The following is a 22309-nucleotide window of genomic DNA, read 5'->3' on the forward strand; positions in this document are numbered from 1 at the left end:
CTTCTCATTTTATTCAAGAGTTTCAATTTATTACTATGTCCTATTAACTTACATGGCATGATGTTTTTGTTATTTTAGCCAATATCCTAACCTCTGACAAGCGCAAATGAGTGTGGGAGAGGGCAAAAGAGGCAGCAGATCAATTTCATACATCAAACAATGAGCATCCTACGGGTGACACCACAGTCCCTAACTCCCAGCCAGATTTGAATTATAATGATAATGCTGGGGGGAAAAGTAGAGACATTTTTATTACCTGCATTCTTTGAGGACTTAGAGCTTCCACCAGAAAGGCTATCAATTATGATAAATTATAGGAAGTCATACAAGAAAAGTCTGAAAATCCTTCAGCTTTCTTCCAACACCTTACCGAAGCTTTTGTTAAGTATACTAACTTAGATCCTGAAACAATAGATGGGAAAAATGTTCTCATGACTTATTTCTTTAACGAAAGTTACCCCGACATCAAACTTACGCTAAAGTGCTTGGAGCATGGAGCCCTGACATCCCAGGCCGTGATCTTAGACAGCCTTTAAGGTTTACACGGGATGAGATGATGTTTTTCAAAGGGAAAATAAAAAATGTCATACCCAAGATAATCAAATACTAGCTCAAAACATTACAGTGTCATTGAGGCCATCATTCCTAACCTACCTAAGTCATCAGGGGCCAAGGGATGACTCAACCACCTGGACCATGCTACAAATGCAGTGAAGAAGGCCACTGGGTATGACGTTGCCCCAATCCTAGGCCCCCGCCAGGACCATGCCCTCTCTGCAAAAGAAAGGGCCATTGGAAGGCTGACTGCCCCTTGGCCCAGAGAAGACATGGGGCCAGCCAACCTGTGGGACCTACAGCAGACTTGTTGTGGCTTGCCTCTTCTGAAGACTAACAGGACCCTGGCTTCTCTCACCCGACAAAGATCACCTCTGCAGAGCCAAGGGTAACCCTGATGGTGGCAGGTAGGATGATCGCCTTCCTATTAGACACAGGAGCTAGCTTCTCAATTCTTAAAGAGTTCAGCAGTCCTACCTCCCTGTCACCCACCTCTATTGTCGGGGTAAAGGGTTTTTCCCACTGTCCACGTCTAACTCCTTTTTTACACTGCATGATTGGCAATTTCTCATTTATACATTCTGTTTTGGCATTGCCTTCCTGTTCAGTTCCCCTTCTGGGACGTGACATACTTTCCAAATTAGGTACCACCCTCACTTTTGATCTTAAATTGATAAATGCTGACCCATCTCCTTCTGCCTCTCTCTGCCTCGTCCTTTCCATCAAAGACCCGTCGCCCTGGCCCATTCCACCACAGCGAGTAAATCCTAAAGTTTAAAATACTAAAACCCCCTCAATTGCCTCCTGCTCTCCAATTCTTATTAAACTAAAAGACCCCTCTGTTTTTCCTTCTCAACTTCAATATCCACTTCCCCAATCCAGTCTCCTGGGACTTCAACCTATTATACAAGATCTCCTAGAAAAAGGATCTTTGCAACCTGCCCACTCACCATATAATACTCCCATACTAGCAAAACCTAATGGCACCTATCGCTTAATACAAGATCTAAAACTCATAACCCTGGGTCATTCTTATACAACCAGAAGTCCCTAATCCATACACCCTTCTATCAACCATCCCACCTCAAACCACATATTTCTCTGTGCTAGACTCAAAGATGCCTTCTTCTCCATTCCCTTACACCCTAATGGTCAAGACCTATTTGCCTTCACATGGACTGACCCTACTTCTCAGACTTCTTCCCAACTTACTTGGACTGTACTCCCCCAGGGATTTCGTGACAGCCCCCACTTATTTGGCCAGACATTATCACGAGACCTCCAGTCCTATGATCCCTCTCCTTCAACCTTAGTTCAGTATGTCAATGGCCTCCTGCTCTGTAGTCCCACCTTACATGACTCTAAGCGAGACACCTGTTCCCTCCTTAATTTCCTTGCAGATAGGGGATATCGGGTAGCTCCCTCAAAGGTTCAATTATTCCAACAGGAAGTCACTTACCTTGGTGTCCTTTTGTCCCCAGGCTTCAAAGCTATTACCATAGACAGAAAAAGCCTTCTTTGCAACTTTCCTCTACCCACCACAAAACAAAAACTCCTCTCCTTTTTAGGATTAGCTAGATACCTCAGAGCATAAATTCCCAACTTTTCTCTCCTAGCTGCTCCTTTATGTAATCCTACTTGAGGTGACCCTCATGAGCCTCTCCTAACCTCCATTTCCACTTCCTTTAAATCTGAACAGTGTGCTTTATTAGAAGCTCCAGCCCTCCACCTTCCTGATTTTTCTTGCCACTTCCTCCTATATGTTACAGAAAACCGTGGGTTTGCTCTCGGTGGACATCAGCTAGGCCCCACCTTTGCTCCAGGTGCCTATCTCTCAAAACAATTAAATCACACTGCTCGAAGTTGGGCCCATTGTCTCAAGGCATTGGCAGCCGTAATTACTCTAATACAAGAATCTAAGAAACTCACTTTTGGTTCCCCACCTACTGTCCTGTCCCCTCATTCTCTATCTGATCTTTTTTTTGTTGTTGTTGCAGTTTGGCCGGGGCTGGGTTTGAACCTGCCACCCTCGGCATATGGGGCCTGCGCCCTACTCACTGAGCCACAGGCGCCGCCCTATCTGATCTTTTAACATACAAAAATCTTCAAACCTTGCCACCATGCCGTATTCTTAACCTTCAAACCTCTCTCTCTTTTTTTTTTTTTTTTTTGTAGAGACAGAGTCTCACTTTACCGCCTTCAGTAGAGTGCCATGATGTCACAGGACTCACAGCAACCTCTAGCTCTTGGGCTTCAGTGATTCTCCTGCCTCAGCCTCCGAGAAGCTGGGACTACAGGCGCCCCCCACAATGCCTGGCTATTTTTTGGTTGCAGTTCAAACAGGGCTGGGTTTGAACCCACCACCCTCGGTATATGGGGCCAGCGCCCTACTCACTGAGCCACAGGCGCCACCCCAAAGCTCTCTCTTATCCAACCCATTATTATCTTTTAACACATGTCCCACTCTAAATCCTGCATCCTTCTTGCCTACTCCCTCTGACTCATCATCCACTCACAATTGCCTTCAAACACTAGACACTCTTCTCCCTTGCCTCTCCAACATACGAGAAGGACCTCTTCCTGATACTGATCTCCTCTGGTTTTCGGATGGCAGTTCTTTTATGTATGAGGGAACTCATAGAGCAGGCTATGCAATTGTGTCCTCCAATGAGATCATTGAGGCACACTTTCTTCCCTCTTCCACCACTAACCAACAAGCAGAACTAATAGCACTAACCAGAGCCTTCACCCTAGCACGAGATAAGTCTCTCACTATCTATAGTGACTCTAACTACACATTCCACATATTATCCCATGCAGCTATATGGAAAAAGCGAGACTTATGTAACACCAAAGGTAACTCTATTCTTTTTTTTTTTTTTTATTGTTGGAGATTCATTGAGGGTACAATAAGCCAGGTTACGCTGATTGCGTTTGTTAGGTAAAGTCCCTCTTGCAATCATGTCTTGCCCCCCAGAAGGTGTGAAACACACCAAGGCCCCACCCCTCTCCCTCCTTCCCTCTGCTTTTCCTTCCCCCCACCCTCCCAACCTTAATTGTCATTAATTGTCCTCATATCAAAATTGAGTACATGCTTCTCCATTCTTGTGATGCTTTACTAAGAATAATGTCTTCCATTTCCATCCAGGTTAATACGAAGGATGTAAAGTCTCCATTTTTTTTAATAGCTGAATTTTTTGTTTTGTTTTGTTTTTTTTTAAACTTACGAATTATTTATTCCAAAAATTTCCCATTTAATATTTTTGGACCATTATTGACCACAGGTAAGTGAAGCTGTGGAAAGTAAAACATGAGTGAAAGGGAGACATCTGTACTGTAAAGGAGAACAATGACAGGGAAGTTGCGTGATAATAAAGTTCTTAGGGAACAATCGGAAAGCTAGGCTTGCTAAGCAGGATACTTTGGCTTGAAGAACATTTTTAAAATAGTCATTTACCATTTTCTTATCTGATGGTGTCTGCAACAACATCTGTAAAGGCAAACGGCCCAACCTGGGTCCTGTCCTCAGCAAGTCTGTCTTGAGGAGGAATTCTATACCCTTTCTCACCAAGCTAAGGGTAGGGTGCTTCCTCCATTTGTCTTCTTGGACAGAAGGAGGTTAAACTTGGGCTTTCTATACTGGTGATTTCTTTTCCCTGCCTCTAACCTGAGATAAGAATTGACCATTAACTAATATGCTTTAAGTCCCTTTTCATATTTTTCCCCCCTCCTTAAAGGAGTTCTTTTTTATTGTTGGGGATTCATTGAGGGTACAATAAGCCAGGTTACACTGATCACAATTGTTAGGTAAAGTCCCTCTTGCAATCATGTCTTGCCCCCATAAAGTGTGACACACACCAAGGCCCCACCCCCCTCCCTCCTTCCCTCCTTCTGTTGCCCCCATAACCATAATTGTCATTAATTGTCCTCATATCAAAATTGAGTACATGATTCTCCATTCTTGTGATGCTTTACTAAGAATAATGTCTTCCACTTCCATCCAGGTTAATACGAAGGATGTAAAGTCTCCGATTTTTTTAATAGCTGAATAGTATTCCATGGTGTACATATACCACAGCTTGTTAATCCATTCCTGGCTTGGTGGGCATTTAGGCTGTTTCCACATTTTGGCAATTGTAAATTGAGCTGCAATAAACAGTCTAGCGCAAGTGTCCTTATGATAAAAGGATTTTTTTCCTTCTGGGTAGATGCCCAGTAATGGGATTGCAGGATCAAATGGGAGGTCTAGCTTGAGTGCTTTGAGGTTTCTCCATACTTCCTTCCAGAAAGGTTGTACTAGTTTGCAGTCCCACCAGCAGTGTAAAAGTGTTCCCTTCTCTCCACATCCACGCCAGCATCTGCAGTTTTGAGATTTTGTGATGTGGGCCTTTCTCACTGGGGTTAGATGGTATCTCAGGGTGGTTTTGATTTGCATTTCTCTAATAGATAGGGATGATGAACATTTTTTCATATGTTTGTTAGCCATTCGTCTGTCTTCTTTAGAGAAGGTTCTATTCATGTCTCTTGTCCATTGATACATGGGATTGTTGGCTTTTTTCATGTGGATTAATTTGAGTTCTCTATAGATCCTAGTTATCAAGCTTTTGTCTGATTGAAAATATGCAAATATCCTTTCCCATTGTGTAGGTTGTCTCTTTGCTTTGGTTGTTGTCTCCTTGGCTGTACAGAAGCTTTTCAGTTTAATGAAGTCCCATTTTTTTATTTTTGTTGTTGTTGCAATTGCCATGGCAGTCTTCTTCATGAAGTCTTTCCCCAGGCCAATATCTTCCAGTGTTTTTCCTATGCTTTCTTTGAGGATTTTTATTGTTTCATGCCTTAAATTTAAGTTCTTTATCCATCTTGAATCAATTTTTGTGAGTGGGGAAAGGTGTGGGTCCAGTTTCAGTCTTTTACATGTGGATATCCAGTTCTCCCAACACCATTTATTGAATAGGGAGTCTTTCCCCCAAGGTATGTTCTTGTTTGGTTTATCAAAGATTAGGTAGTTGTAAGATGTTAGTTTCATTTCTTGGTTTTTTGTTCAATTCCAAGTGTCTATGTCTCTATTTTTGTGCCAGTACCATGCTGTCTTGAGCACTATGGCTTTGTAGTACAGACTAAAATCTGGTATGCTAATGCCCCCAGCTTTATTTTTATTACTAAGAACTGCCTTAGCTATACGGGGTTTTTTCTGGTTCCATACAAAACGCAGAATCATTTTTTCCAAATCTTGAAAGTACGATGTTGGTATTTTGATGGGAATGGCATTGACTAGGTAGATTGCTTTGGGAAGTATAGACATTTTAACAATGTTGATTCTGCCCACCCATGAGCATGGTGTGTTCTTCCATTTGTTAAAATCCTCTGCTATTTCCTTTCTGAGGATTTCATAATTTTCTTTATAGAGGTCCTTCACCTCCTTCGTTAGGTATATTCCCAGGTATTTCATTTTCTTTGAAACTATGGTGAAGGGAGTTGTGTTCTTAATTAGCTTCTCATCTTCACTGTTATTGGCGTATACAAAGGCTACTGACTTGTGGACATTGATTTTATATCCTGAAGCATTACTGTATTTTTTGATGACTTCTAGGAGTCTTGTGGTTGAGTCTTTGGGATTCTCTAAGTGTAAGATCATGTCATCAGCAAAGAGGGAGAGTTTGACCTCCTCTGCTCCCATTTGGATTTCCTTTATTTCCTTGTCTTGCCTAATTGTATTGGCTAGAACTTCCAGCACTATGTTGAACAGTAAAGGTGACAGAGGACAACCTTGTCTGGTTCCAGTTTTAAGAGAAAAAGCTTTCAGTTTTACTCTATCCAGTAAAATGTTAGCTGTGGGTTTGTCATAGATAGCTTCAATCAGTTTTAGAAATGTGCCACCTATGCCTATACTCTTCAGTGTTCTAATTAGAAAAGGATGCTGGATTTTATCAAATGCTTTTTCTGTATCTATTGAGAGGATCATATGATCTTTATTTTTGCCTCTGTTAATATGGTGGATAACGTTTATGGACTTGTCGTATGTTAAACCAGCCTTGCATCCCTGGGATGAAACCTACTTGCTCATGATGTATGACTTTTTTGATGATAAGCTGTAATCTATTGGCTAGGATTTTGTTGAGAATTTTTGCCTCTATATTCATGAGTGAGATTGGTCTAAAATTCTCCTTTTTGTTTGGGTCTTTTCCTGGTTTTGGTATCAGGTTGATGTTTGCTTCATAGAATGTGTTGGGGAAGATTCCTTCTTCCTCGATTTTTTGGAATAATTTCTGCAGTACAGGAATAAGCTCTTCCTTGAAGGTTTGATAGAGTTGTGGTGTGAAGCCATCGGGGCCAGGGCATTTTTTGGTTGGAAGATTTTTTATTGTTTCTTTAATCTCAGTGCTTGAAATTGGTCTGTTTAGGAGCTCTATTTCTTCCTGGCTAAGTCTAGGGGGAGGGTGTGATTCCAAATATTGATCCATTTCCTTCACATTGTCAAATTTCTGGGCATAGAGTTTCTGGTAGTATTCAGAGATGATCTCTTGTATCTCTGTGGGATCAGTTGTTATTTCCCCTTTATCATTTCTGATTGAGGTACTAGAGATTTTACTTTTCTATTTCTCGTTAGTCTGGCCAATGGTTTATCTATTTAATTAATTTTTTCAAAAAAACAACTCCTTGTTTCATTAATTTTCTGAATGTTTTTTTTTGTTTTCAATTTCATTGATCTCTGATTTGATTTTGGAGATTTCTTTTCTTCTACTGACATTAGGCTTAGATTGTTCTTCTTTTTCCAATTCCACAGGATGGTTTGTGAGTTTGTTGATGTGCTCTCTTTCTGTTTTTTGAATGTAGGCATCTAAAGTGATAAATTTTCCTCTCAGAACTGCTTTTGCAGTATCCCACATGTTTTGGTAGCTTGTGTCTTCATTGTTGTTATGCTCAAGGAAGTTAATGATTTCCTGTTTTATTTCTTCCTGCACCCATCTGTTATTCAACAGAAGATTGTTTAATTTCCATGTCTTTGTGTGGGGTCGAACGTTTTTGTTGGGTTCCACCCTTAGTGCCTTACGGTCTGAGAAGATACAAGGTAAAATTTCAATTCTTTTGATTCTGTTGATGTTTGTTTTGTGTCCCAGGATATGATCAATTTTGGAGAATGTTCCATGGGATGATGAGAAGAATGTGTATTCTTTATCTTTGGGATAGAGTGTTCTATATGCGTCTATTAAGCACAGTTGTTCTAGGGTCTCATTTAAATCTCTTATATCTTTGTTTAATTTCTGTTTAGAGGATCTGTCCAGCTCTGTCAGAGGAGTGTTAAAGTCCCCTGTTATTATGGTGTCATCGGATATCATATTACTCAGACTGAGTAAGGTCTGTTTGAAGAATCTGGGAGCATTTAAATTGTGCCAGTTCCATGCTGTCTTGACCACTATGGCTTTGTAGTACAGACTAAAATCTGGTATGCTAATGCCCCCAGCTTTATTTTTATTACTAAGAACTGCCTTAGCTATACAGGGTTTTTTCTGGTTCCATACAAAATCATAAATATTTAGAATTGCATATTTAGGGTGCATAAATATTTAGAATTGGAACGTCTTCTTGTTGTATTTTTCCCTTGACCAATATAAAGTGACCATCTTTGTCTTTTTTTACTTTAGTTGCTTTAAATCCACATGTATCTGAAAATAAGATCACAACTCTTCTTTTCTTCTGAATTCCATTTGCCTGAGAAATTGTCTTCCAACCCTTGACTCGGAGCTTTAATTTGTCTTTTGAAGCCAGGTGTGTTTCTTGCAGACAGCAAATGGATGGCTTTAATCCAGTCAGCCAATCTATGTCTCTTCAGGGGGGAATTCAAGCCATTAACATTTATTGAGACAATTGATAAGTGTGGTAGTGTCCTATTCATCTTATTTTGTGAGAGTCCATTGTTTAATTTTATCTTTTGCATCAGTGTGGAGGTTAGGTTCTTTCCTTTAATTTCTGAGTTCTTACTTTGCTGCTTATCCATCGTGATGGTCAGTGTATAGAACAAGTTGAAGTAGAGCTCCTGTAGAGCTTGTCTTGTTGTGGCAAATTTCCTCAATGTTTGTATATCCTAAATGATTTGATTTCTCCATCAATTTTAAAGCTTAGCTTAGCAGGGTACAAAATTCTGGGCTGGAAATTGTTCTGTTTAAGTAGATTAAAGGTAGATGACCATTGTTTTCTTGCTTGGAAAGTTTCATTAGAGAAGTCTGCAGTTACTCTGATGGATTTGCCCCTGTAGGTCAACTGGCACTTACTTCTGGCAGCTTGCAGAATCTTTTCTTTTGTCTTGACTTTGGACAGGTTCATCACAATGTGTCTTGGAGAAGCTTGGTTAGAGTTGAGGTGAACTGGAGTCCGATATCCCTCTGAAAGCAGTGTGTCAGAATCTTTGGTGATATTTGGGAAATTTTTTTTTATAATATTCTCTAGTTCCTCTGGGGCATTCTTCTTCCCCTTCTGGGATTCCTATAACTTGTATGTTGGAACGCTTCATAAAGTCCCATAATTCTGACCGTGAACGTTCTGCTTTCTCTCTCTTCTTTTCTGCCTCTTTTACTATCTGAGTTATCTCAAGAACTTTGTCTTCTACCTCTGAAATTCTTTCTTTTGCATGGTCTAACCTGTTGCTGATACTTTCCATTACATCTTTAAGTTCCCTAATTGACTGCTTTAGTTCCTTCAGCTCTGCTATATCCTTTCTGTGTTATTCATATGTTCATCTCTTATTTGATTCTGTTTTTGGATTTCCTTTTGGTTATTTTCCACTTTATTAGCAGTTTCCTTCATTGTTTCCATCATTTCCTTCATTGTTTTCATCTAAATTCCCTTTCTGTCATTCCTAGCATTTCTTTATTGGTGGAATCCTCTGCAGTAGCTACCTCATGGTCTCTGGAGGGGTTGTTCTGGACTGGTTCTTCATGTTGCCTGGAGTTTTCTGCTGATTCTTCCTCATGAGTGATTCTTTTATCTGTTTCCTTGCCCTAATTTTCTTTTCACTTCCTCTTGCTCTTTAAGTTCCTGTACCTGTGGACTGCCAGCTGTTTTCTACAGAAATTCCTCTTTTTACCTGAATGATATATTCCCTGCTTCAGTCTTCAAACATCATGCAGGGACCAAAAAACGTTTTTTGGAGTGAAGAAATGTTTCTGATATTGCAGGCTATTCAGTCCAATACCAGTTCCCTCCTATTACCAGATAATGCAAGTTGAAATGGAGAAACCTGAATCACTCTGAAAGCATATTTTTTTGCCTTTGTAGGATCCCAATAGGCTCAAAGAGCTCCACTATTTGACAAGACCACTGCTACATATTCTCAAGATGGCCAACAAAGTCTTTTCTTCATAGGTTAGGATGTCCAAGGGTAAGGCAGCATCAACCTCTGCAAACAGGTCTTTCAGGGCTGAAATTAGCAGATGTTTGAACTGTGCAGCATTCAGTCCAACTCCATGATCTTGAAATTCTCAGTACTCCACTTCCCGACACCAACAAGACGTCCACTCCACAAGACAATGGTCTTGTTCTCTGTAGTCTCCCAAGGACCTAAAACAGTGCATGGCACAGTCGCACCTGGCACTTGCAGTGCACTCAGTACAGAACCCCATAGTCCCACACGGTCCTGGCTACCACCATCTGTGACTGAGGCACACACCACAGAGACCCGCAGCACCTTGGCGGCAGTTAGAGTCCGCACAGCAAGGTCCGCACCGCCCACCTTGCGCATGCGCTCCCAGGTGGGCGTGACTGAGACCACGCTCAGAAAGCAGCTGCTCTTGTATGGACTTATGCCTGCCCACTCTCAGTTGGACAGTATGACATCTCCTCTGACTCCTGTAAGCAGCAAGCATCCATCAAGGTTTGAAACGCCCCCATAGCGGCCAGAGCCTAGGGCCAGGGAACGTAACTCTATTCTTAACTCTCATTTTATTGTCAAACTACTAGAAGCTTCCCTAAATTGCCTAAGGCTATAGGCATTGTCCATTGCCATTCACATCAATCTGACCACTCACCTATATCAAAGGGTAACAACCAAGCCAATTGTGCAGCACATGCAGCTGCTCTCCAACACTCATCTCCTGACACTCCTCTCACCTCCTGCTTTTTTCTGCTCCTATTGCTGCTACAGGAAAAGAAACAAATCAAATTCCCACTTGTGACCTCCTCATCTATCTCCACAAGTTGTTTCACCCCAACTCTCAGACTTTACTACAATTTCTCAAAGTTTTCTTTCCTCTCTCACAAATAGATTCAGTTTCTGAATCAAATTACATTATCCTGTGAAGTCTGCCAGCACTCTAGTCCACAAACAAAGTCTCGCCTCCCACACTTGCCAACTCACCAGGCTAGGGGACTTCTTCCTGGAACAGACTGGCAACTTGATTTCACACACATGCCTAAGATAAAACGTTATAAATACCTCTTATTATTAGTAGATTCCTTCTCAGGTTGGATTGAAGCTTTTCCTACTACAAACAAGAGGGCTACCACTGTTGCCTCTATCATACTCAAAGACATTATTCTCCATTTTGGGATCCCCTGTCATTACAATTCAACAATAAACCTGAATTCATCTCCACCATTTCTCAAACCTTAACCAAAGCCTTAGGTATCCCATGGCACTTCCATATTCCTTTCCATCTTCAATCTTCAAGGAAAGTTGAAAAGTCTAACAGATCCCTAAAATCTACCTTAACCAAACTTTCGCTGAAACTTCGAAAAAAAATGTGAATCAGAGTCATCAGACTTCTCCTCTTGGTTCACTCAAAACCCACTCTGGGTTGCACTTCTACCTTTCCTCACACCTATAGTTGTCATCCTTGGGCTGATGGCTATGGCTCCATGCATAACTCGTTTTATTCAAACTCAACTCTCAAAGTTGTCTCAACAGGTAACTACTCAGTTGATGCTCCAAACCTACACCCCAGATATAGCTCCCAACCTACAACAAAAAGAAACTGTTCTTCATGAATGGACCACACTCTACTCCAGACCACAAGACTTTCCTGAATACCACTTCTAAACAGCCACCATTAAAAGGGTAGTCTGAAAGCGAAAACTTACATCCTCCCAGCAAAAAAGATCATAATCGTCTTTTAATTGGCCAATTGAAAGAAACTACACGCCCCTTTCAGCAGGAAAAAGCTACAGAAGAAAGAACTCCATGTCCCCTATCCCAAGGCCAATCCCCTATTTTTAAGATATCAAGAAGGGAGGAATATTAGGCAATTGCCCCAGAAAAGTCCCTTCCCCAGAAAGCCCCTTCCTGCTTTTGATAGACCAAGACTAGCTGCACACTCTTAAAGTTACAGCTACCCACTGAAAATTTCAAACTTATCGCCTACCCCTAACGGCTCTTCCTGCCAGAGCAGTAACTCCTTATTGGCTATTCTACCATCCCGTCATCATTCTGAGACTTCCCCTAACTGAACCTATATAAAGGTGCAATCTTCTTTTGGTCACTCTTTCTCTTCTTTCTCTTTTCTCTTCTCTCTCTCTCGGTCTCTTTTCTCTCCTCCTTGCTGCTGCTCTGCAGCATCCCTCACCAATAAAGAACTTTCATATAAGCCTTGGTGGCCTGTGAGATCTCTGCCAGTCGAGTGCTGCCCTTTCACTCTATACTGGACAAGAAGACTTATAACAAGAAAACATTTCAATCCTAAATATTTATGCACCCAACTTAAATGCTCCCATATTTATAAAATAAACCCTACTTGGTCGGAACAATATGATATCCTACAATATCATAATAGCTGGGGACATAAAAATTTCCCTGACAGAACTTAACAGATCCTCCAAGCAGAAAGTAAATAAATAAACAATGGACTTAAACATGACTCTAGAACAAATGGGCTTAACAGACATATGCAGAATATTTCACTCCAATACTACCAAGTGCATGTTCTTCTCATCAGCTCATGAATCATTCTCCAAAATTGACCATCCCTGCCATTTTCAAAACCAAGGTATGAATGGGGAATCTGTTGCCTTCTGATTTCAATATTGTTCTTTTTTAAGCACTAAAGGAGGCCAAAAAAACTTCATCTTTCTCTCCTGCAGTCCTTTTAATGAAAAGAATTATCGAGGAGAGATTAAAGATGGTGGCCGAGTAACAGCTTCCCTGCAACTGGGAACAGCGAGTCTGGGGAGACAAGACTCCAGGCATCTCTGGCTGGTGGGATCTGCCTATAATCATCCCTTTGAGGATACAGGGAGCCAGCAAGGGACTTCTGGACCCCAAGAGGAGGACAAAAACAGTGGAAAACTGGCAAGTGGTTGCGTGTGTTCGATCGACCTAATCACGCCGGCAACCATAAGTACAAGCAGCAGTGAGACTGCAAACCGGAAAGGTCTTACCTGTGAACTGTTTTGGTGTTCTTGGACTTGGCACTCAGTTGAACTGCCTTGGGGAGAGCTTGAGCAAGAGTGTGGAGAACTTTGGGCATTGTCTGGGGCCCAGACTGAGTCACTGAGCTGGGCGCAGGAAGCCATTGTGAAAGAACTGCCCCAGCAAGGTCCGCCCTCAGGGTCTCAAGAGCAAGGATTAGGCAGGTCAAAGTAACCTACTGACTGAGCAGCCTAAAGGCGGGGACTGAGCTGCCTTACAGCCTTAATCCTTAGGGGCAGAGTGAGACGGTTTTGGCACACTGGAGCCTTGGGCTGTTGCCCTGGGTAGAGTGCCGTGACATCACGGCTCATAGCAACCTCAAACTCCTGGGCTTGGCGCTGCCCAGACCTCCATAAGAGCTGTGCAGTGACCCCTGCCCAGTGACCAGCACCCACCGGGCCTCCACATTCCCTGACCAGGAACTGTGGGAGCCACACAACCCTGTGTCCTCCCTGCTGTGTCCTCCCAGCTTCCACACTAGCCCGTTCATCTGGACAGGGGCTCTGGTAGCTGCGTGCCCTTTGGAGCCGTCCCTGCCTCTGCGCAGAGCTCTTCTCCTGGCCAGAGACTGCTGGAGCCTTGGGCTCTCTGTGCCAAAGTCACAGGGCACCTGGCACTCCCAGAACCGTGCACACCACCCCAGCCCTGTTGCTGGATCCGGGTGTGTCACAAACTGGAGCTGCTTCCACAACCAGAACTCCCTAGCGAGAGCAGCCCCAGAGGAACTACACAGGGTCACTCCTTACAAATATCCAGCAACAATAGAGTGATCCCGCTGGGGTCTAATCTTGGACAGACACCTCCCTAACTCTGAGGACAGACAGAGGCAATGGTGAAAAACAATCATGAGGCAGAATCAACAGAAAAACTCTGGCAATATGAATAATGAGAGTAGATCAACTCCCCCAAGGATCTACGGGGCAGAAACAGCACAAGACCCCATGCACAAACAAATAGCTGAGATGTCACAAATTGAATTCAGGATCTGGATAGCAAATAAGATCGAATTAGAATTCCAAAAGTTATCTAAAGAATTCAATGGATTCAAAGACCAAATGGCCAAAGATTTCGACACATTGAGACAAGAAGTTACATCCCTCAAAGATCTGAGAAACACAGTAGAATCCCTCAGTAACAGAATGGAGCAAGCAGAAGAAAGGATTTCTGACATTGAAGACAAAGCTTTCAAATGCTCCCAAACCCTCAAAAAAGAAGAGAAATGGAGAGCAAAAACAGACCACTCTCTCAGAGAGCTCTCAGATAATTTGAAGAAAACCAATATTCATCTTATAGGGATCCCCGAAAGCAACGAAGTGGCTTCACAAGGCACAGAGTCGCTTCTCTGTGAGATTATGAAGGAGAACTTTCCAGACATGCCAAGAGAGTCCGAAATTCAGATCGCAGACAGTTTCAGAACTCCAGCACGACTCAACCCAAATAAGACATCCCCCAGACACATCATAATCAATTTCACTAAAGTTAATATGAAGGAGAAAATTCTGAAAGCTGCCAGACGAAAGAAAACCATTACCTACTAGGGGAAGAATATCAGAATAACTGCAGATCTCTCTGCTGAAAACTTTCAAGCTAGAAGAGGATGGTCATTGACTTTTAATCTCCTAAAACAAAATAACTTTCAACCCAGGATCCTGTACCCAGCTAAACTGAGCTTAATTTATGACGGAGAAATTAAATACTTCAATGACATTCACACGTTGAAGAAATTTGCCACAACTAAACCAGCTCTCCAGGACATTCTTAGACCTATCCTTCATAAAGACCAGTGTAATTCTCCACCACAAAAGTAAACCCACCCCCAAAATTTTTGATCAAATTCCAACTTCCACAGTTGCAAAAGGATTAAAAATGTCCACTGGTCTCTCGAAAGGCTTATCAATAATCTCAATTAATGTGAATGGTTTAAATTGTCCTCTAAAGAGGCATAGGTTGGCGGACTGGATACAAAAACTCAAGCCAGATATCTGCTGCATCCAAGAATCGCATCTTACAAAAGACAAATATAGACTCGAGGTGAAGGGATGGTGATCTATATTCCAGGCAAATGGAAAGCAGAAAAAAGCACGTGTTGCAATCCTGTTCGCAGACGTAATAGGCTTCAAACCAACCAAAATAATTAAGGATAAGGATGGACACTTCATATTTGTTAAAGGTAATACTCAATATGATGAGATCTCAATTATTAATATTTATGCACCCAACCACAACGCACCTCAATTTATAAGAGAAACTCTAACAGACATGAGCAACTCGATTTCCTCCACTTCCATAGTAGTTGGAGATTTTAACACCCCTTTAGCAGTCCTGGATAGATCCTCCAAAAAGAAGCTAAGCAAAGACATTTTAGATTTAAACTCAACCATTCAACATCTGGACTTAACAGACATCTACAGAACATTTCATCCCAACAAAACTGAATACACATTCTTCTCATCAGCCCACGGAACATACTCCAAAATCGACCACATCCTAAGCCACAAATCTAACCTCAGCAAATTTAAAAAAATAGAAATTATTCCTTGCATCTTCTCAGACCATCATGGAATAAAAGTTGAACTAAATAACAACAGGAACCTGCATACACATACAAAAACATGGAAGCTAAACAACCTTATGCTGAAGGATGCATGGGTTATAAACGAGATTAAGAAGGAAATCACCATATTTTTGGAACAAAACAACAATCAAGACATGAACTACCAGAACCTCTGGGATACTGCAAATGCAGTCCTAAGAGGGAAATTTATAGCACTGCAAGCCTTCCTCAAGAAAACGGAAAGAAAGGAAGTCAATAACTTAATGGAACATCTCAAGCAACTGGAGAAAGAAGAACACGTCAACCCCAAACACAGCAGAAGAAAAGAAATAACCAAAATCAGAGCAGAATTAAATGAAATTGCAAACAAAAGAATTATACAATAGATCAATAAATCCAAAAGCTGGTTTTTTGAAAAGATCAATAAAATAGATAAACCTTTGTCCAACCTAACCAGGAAAAAAAAGAGTAAAATCTCTAATTTCATCAATCAGAAATGGTAATGATGAAATAACAACAGACCCCTCAGAAATTCAAAAAATCCTTAACACATACTACAAGAAACTCTACTCTCACAAATATGAAAATCTGAAAGAAATCGACCAATACCTGGAAGTACCCCACCTACCAAGACTTAGCCAGAATGAAGTGGAAATGTTGAACAGGCCTATATCAAGTTCTGAAATAGCATCAACTATACAAAATCTCCCTAAAAAGAAAAGCCCAGGACCAGATGGCTTTACATCAGAATTCTACCAAACATTTAAAGAAGAACTAGTACCTATACTACTAAACCTCTTCTAAAATATAGAAAAAGAAGGAATATTACCCAGCACATTCTACGAGGCAAACATCACCTTGATCCCCAAACCAGGGAAAGACCCAACAAGAAAAGAAAATTATAGACCAATATCACTAATGAATATTCATGCTAAAATACTCAATAAGATCCTAACAAACAGAATCCAACAACACATCAAAAAAATTATACACCATGACCAAGTGGGATTTATCCCAGTGTCTCAAGGCTGGTTCAATATACGTAAATCTATAAATGTAATTCAACACATAAACAAACTTAAAAATAAAACCATATGATTCTTTCAATTGATGCAGAAAAAGCTTTTGATAATATCCAGCATCCGTTCATGATCAGAGCACTTAAGAAAATTGGTATAGAAGGGACATCTCTTAAACTAATAGAGGCCATCTACAGCAAACCCACAGCCAATATCGTATTGAATGGAGTTAAATTGAAATCTTTTCCACTTAGATCAGGTACCAGGCAAGGTTGCCCATTGTCTCCATTGCTCTTTAACATTGTAATGGAAGTTTTAGCCATTGCAATTAGGGAAGAAAAGGCGATCAAGGGTATCCAAATGGGGCAGAAGAGATCAAACTTTCACTCTTCACAGATGATATGATCATATGTCTGGAAAACACTAGGGATTCTACTACAAAACTTTTAGAAGTGATCAAGGAATACAGCAATGTCTCAGGCTAAAAAATCAACACCCATAAATCTGTAGCCTTTATATATACCAACAATAACCAAGCCGAACAAACAGTCAAGGACTCTATTCCTTTCACAGTAGTGCCAAAGAAGATGAAATATTTGGGAGTATATCTAACAAAGGACGTGAAAGATCTCTACAAAGAGAACTATGAAACTCTAAGAAAAATAGACGAAGATGTTAACAGATGGAAAAACATACCATGCTCATGGCTGGGAAGAATCAACATTGTTAAAATGTCCATACTGCTCAAAGCAATATATAATTTTAATGCAATTCCTATTAAAGCTCCATTGGCATACTTTAAAGATCTTGAAAAAAGAATACTTTGTTTTATATGGAATCAGAAAAAACCTGAAATTGCCAAAACATTACTCAGCAATAAAAACAAAGCAGGAGGAATCACGTCACCAGACCTGAGACTGTACTATAAATCAATAGTGATCAAAACAGCATGGTACTGGCACAAAAGCAGAGAAATAGATTTGTGGAACAGAATAGAGAACCAAGAGATGGATCCAGCTACTTACCGTTATTTGATCTTTGACAAGCCAATTAAAAACATTCAGTGGGGAAAAGATTCCCTATTTAACAAATGGTGCTGGGTGAACTGGCTGGCGACCTGTAAAAGACTGAAACTGGACCCACACCTTTCACCATTAACTAACATAGACTCTTACTGGATAAAAGATTTAAACTTAAGACATGAAACTATAAAAATACTTGAAGAAAGTGCAGGGAAATCTCTTGAAGGAATCGGCCGGGGTGAATATTTTATGAGGAGGACTCCCCAGGCAACTGAAGCAGTATCAAAAATATATTACTGGGACCTGATCAAACTAAAAAGCTTCTGCATAGCCAAGAACATAGTAAGTAAAGCAAGCAGACAGCCCTCAGAATGGGAGAAAATATTTGCAGGTTATACCTCCAATAAAGGTCTAATAACCAGAATCCACAGAGAACGCAAACGTATTAGCAAGAAAAGAACAAGTGATCCCATCTCAGGGTGGGCAAAGGACTTGAAGAGAAAATTCTCTAAAGAAGACCACATAAGATCTACAAACACATGAATAAAAGCTTATCATCCTTAATTATCAGAGAAATGCAAATCAAAACTACTTTGAGATATCACCTAACCCCAGTAAGAGTAGCCCACATAACAAAATCCCAAAACCAGAGATGTTGGCGTGGATGTGGAGAAAAGGGCACACTTCTACACTGCTGGTGGGAATGTACACTAATATGTTCCTTCTGGAAGGATGTTTGGAGAATACTTAGAGATCTAAAAATAGACCTGCCATTCCATCCTATAATTCCTCTACTAGGTATATACCCAGAAGACCAAAAATCACAATGTAACAAAGACATATGTATCAGAATGTTTATTGCAGCCCAATTCATAATTGCTAAGTCATGGAAGAAGCCCAAGTGCCCATCAACCCACGAATGGACTAGCAAATTGTGGTACATGTATACCATGGAATATTATGCAGCCTTATAGAAAGATGGAGACTTTACCTCTTTCATGTTTACATGGATGGAGCTGGAACATATTCTTCTTAGCAAAGTATCTCAGGAATGGAAGAAAAAGTATCCAAGGTACTCAGCTGTACTATGAAGCTAATTAATAGCTTTCACATGAAGGCTATAACCCAACTATAGCACAAGACTATGGGGAAAGGGCCAAGGAAGGGGAAGGGAGGGGGGAGGTTAGGGTCGAGGGAAGGTAATAGGTGGGGCCACACCTATGGTGCATCTTAGAATGGGTACAGGCGAAACTTACTAAATGCAGAATACAAATGTCTACATACAATAACTAAGAAAATGCCATGAAGGCTACGTTGAACAGTTTGATGAGATTATTTCAGATTGTATATGAAACCAGCACATTATACCCCTTGATTACATTATTTACATAGCTATGATTTAACAGTAAAAAAAAATTCATAAACAAAAAAAAGAAGAAAACCGAAAAACTACTCAACTCTTACCAATTACTAACAAAGTAACACAAAGTAAAACAAATCCTGTTTCTTAAAAATCAAAATTTATTCTCACCTTCATTAAGAAAATATCCAAAGAATCTTCTTGCCCTTTCATATGCATAGAAGGGATGAATCTGTTAACACCTGAGAACTTTTTCTCCAGAAAATCTGCTCTTCGCTCTGCCTTTTCTCTTTCAAGCAGATGTACTCTGTGTAAGATACAGTAGGTAGTGTGAAATGTAAGGAGCAGAGCATTACCTTGTCCCTGCTTAAAATCCCCCCAAGCATAGTGCTAAAGAGCAATTTAGTGTTCCTACATCCAAGAATACTATGATGTGTATTATGGAGAAAATACTTATTTTAGGCATGCATTATAATACTATTGACCATAAATTCAGTGTAAATTAACAAACAACATATATTAACTAGAGTGTCTTTAAATAGAAAAAAAAGGTAGCAATATCATGAAACCAACTCAACTAATTATCAAACTTCAATTAAAAATAACAAAAAGAAAAATGCCCCACTTAAAATATATTAAATATGTATATCAAGTGAAAATGTATTTCTTATGAAAAGAGGTATGCAGTTATCCAAGTATTTCTAGGAAGAGGCTAGAAATGGTAGAGAAATGGAGAGAAAAACAACCTAGTGTTAAGTCCTGTTGTAGGTCCCCTGGAGAGGAGGTCAATCTTTTTATTTTTTATTTTTTATTTTTTATTTTTTTTTAAGAGATAGGGTCTTGCTCTGACATGCCAGGCTGGAGGGTAGTGTCATGATCACAACTCACTGCAGCCTCGAAGTCCTGGGGTCATGTGATCCTCCCACATCAGCCTCCAAAGTAGCTGGAAATTAGGTGCCTACCACCACCACTGGATAATATTTTTGTTTTGGTAGAGAGAAGGTCTTGCTGTGTTGCTCAGGCTGGTCTTGAACTCCTGGCCTCAAGTGATCCTCCTGCCTCAGCCTCCCAAAATGCTAGGATTACACACATGAGCCACTATGCTGGCCTCCTATTTTTTTTTTTTTTTTTAGAGACAAGAGTCTTAATTTTGTTGTCTTCGGTAGAGTGCTGTGGCGTCACAGCTCACAGCAACCTCAAGCTTTTGGGCTTAGGCAATTTTCTTGCCTCAGCCTCCCAAGTAGCTGGGACTATAGGAGCCCACCAGAATGCCCCACTATTTTTTGTTGCAGTTTGGCCAGGGCTGGGTTCGAACCCACCACCCTCTGTATATGGGGCCAGTGCCCTACTCACTGAGTCACAGGCACTGCCCTGGCTTCCTATTTTAATAATGCTTGAATGTCATCTCCAAGTAGGATTCAATTAGAAAAAAAAGGAAGTAAAAATTATGCTTCTCAATGGAGAATAGCATATGTAAAAATTTGTTTAATCATTAGATATATAAATAGTTTAGATATAAGAAGCTAGATATACTTGGTTCTCATCTTCATTACCAATTGCTAGGTATTAGTAATACTTTCTACCCTGAATCTAGGTCAAAGTTTTAGGCCATCTCCCATGGGTTTTGTGTCTTCCTCTAAGAATCTCACACTACAGAATTAGTAGATTTAAGTCATATCAAAGAAATTATTCAAATTATCTAAAGTGAAAATTGTAATTCAAAAATTATGCTAGAAACATACAGACTTACATTAGAGACATAAGTGGGACACATTCAAAAGGTCTAACATGTCTATGATCACAGCCTCAAAATGAAAGTGGAGATAGAATGGGACAGAAATAATATTTGAAAAAAGTAATTCCCAAGTATTTCCAAACCTTATAAAAGATATCAATTGACAGATTGATTTGGCACTGCAGACCCTAAGCAGAATAAATAAGTCACACCAAGATACATCATAGTCAAATTGCTATTAAAAGCAGTTAGAGAAAAACATATATGACCTTCAACAGTACAGAATAATAAGGCTGGGTGTGGTGACTCAGATCTTTACTCTTAGTACTTAGGGAGGCTGAGGTGGGAGGATCACTTGAGCCCAAGGGGAGTTCGACACCAGTCAGAGCAAGAGGGAGACCCCCTCTCTACAAAAAAAAAAAAATTAGCCAGGCATTGTAGAATGCATCTGTAGTCCCAGGTACTACAGAAGGCTGAGGCAAGAGGCTTGCTTGAGACCAGGAGTCTGAGGTTGCTGAGCTATGATGAGACCAGGCAACAACAGAGCAAGACTGTGTCTGAAAAAACAACAACAACAAAAAAAAACTGAAAGAGATACAACAATAAGCTTTATTGCTGACTTTTCACTAGAAACTATACAAGTCAGAAAATAACTGAACGATATTTCAAAGTGCTGAAAGAAAGAAAACTGACAACTCAGAATTCTATATTTGGTAAAAATTACCTGTCAGAATTGAAAATGATATAAAATGATTTCAGAAGTTAAAAAAAAAGAGAGAGAGAGGAAAAATTCATTTTCAGAGAGCACTATAGGCTGGTCCGAAAGTATTAAATGATTTTGATTGTTCACAGTCCGTTACAGATTGAACTCCTTGTTCTACTCCTCCCCTCTTACTCATTACTGCACTTGACTAGTCATAAAAAAGGAGGAGGTGGAGGAGGAGGACAGAAGAAAACTATACTACAAGAGAAATGCACCAGGTAAATTTTCAGGAGGAAGGAAAATGATCCCTGGTGGCTATACAGAACTGTAGGATGGAATGAAGATGAAAGAAAGGGTGAATGTGTGGGTAAAGAGAAAGTAATAATTACTGTTAATAAACCAATAACAATATCTTTTTTTTTTTTTTTTTGCAGTTTTTGGCCGGGGCCAGGTTTGAACCCACCACTTCTGGTATATGGGGCCAGCGCCCTACTCCTTGAGCCACAAGCACTGCCCCAAAACAGTATCTTATATTAATATAGTTCACAACATATGAAAAAGTAAAATATATTACCAGTAGTCCAAGGGCAAGAGATGGCAAATGGAGTTAAACTGTCACAGGTTTTTTATTTGAGAGGTTCATAAAAGTCTTTTTTTTTTTTTTTAATGTACTTTATTTTTCTGGTAGAAGCTGAAGTATCCATGTAGCGGGCCTTCAGTGTTTCTTTTTATAATTTCTTTTTTTTTTGAGACAGAGTCTCGCTATGTCACCCTCGGTAGAGTGCCATGTCACAGCTCACAGCAACTTCAAACTCTTAGGCTTAAGCGATTTTCTTGTCTCAGCCTCCCAAGTAGCTGGGTTTACAGGCACCAGCCACAACGCCTGGCTATTTTTGGTTGTAGTTGCCATTGTTTGGTAGGCCGGGCTGAGTTTGATCCCACCAGCTGTGTGGGTGCCGCCCTA

This window comes from Nycticebus coucang, chromosome 9 (genome assembly GCF_027406575.1).
Source record: "Nycticebus coucang isolate mNycCou1 chromosome 9, mNycCou1.pri, whole genome shotgun sequence".
Classification (NCBI taxonomy): Eukaryota; Metazoa; Chordata; class Mammalia; order Primates; family Lorisidae; genus Nycticebus; species Nycticebus coucang.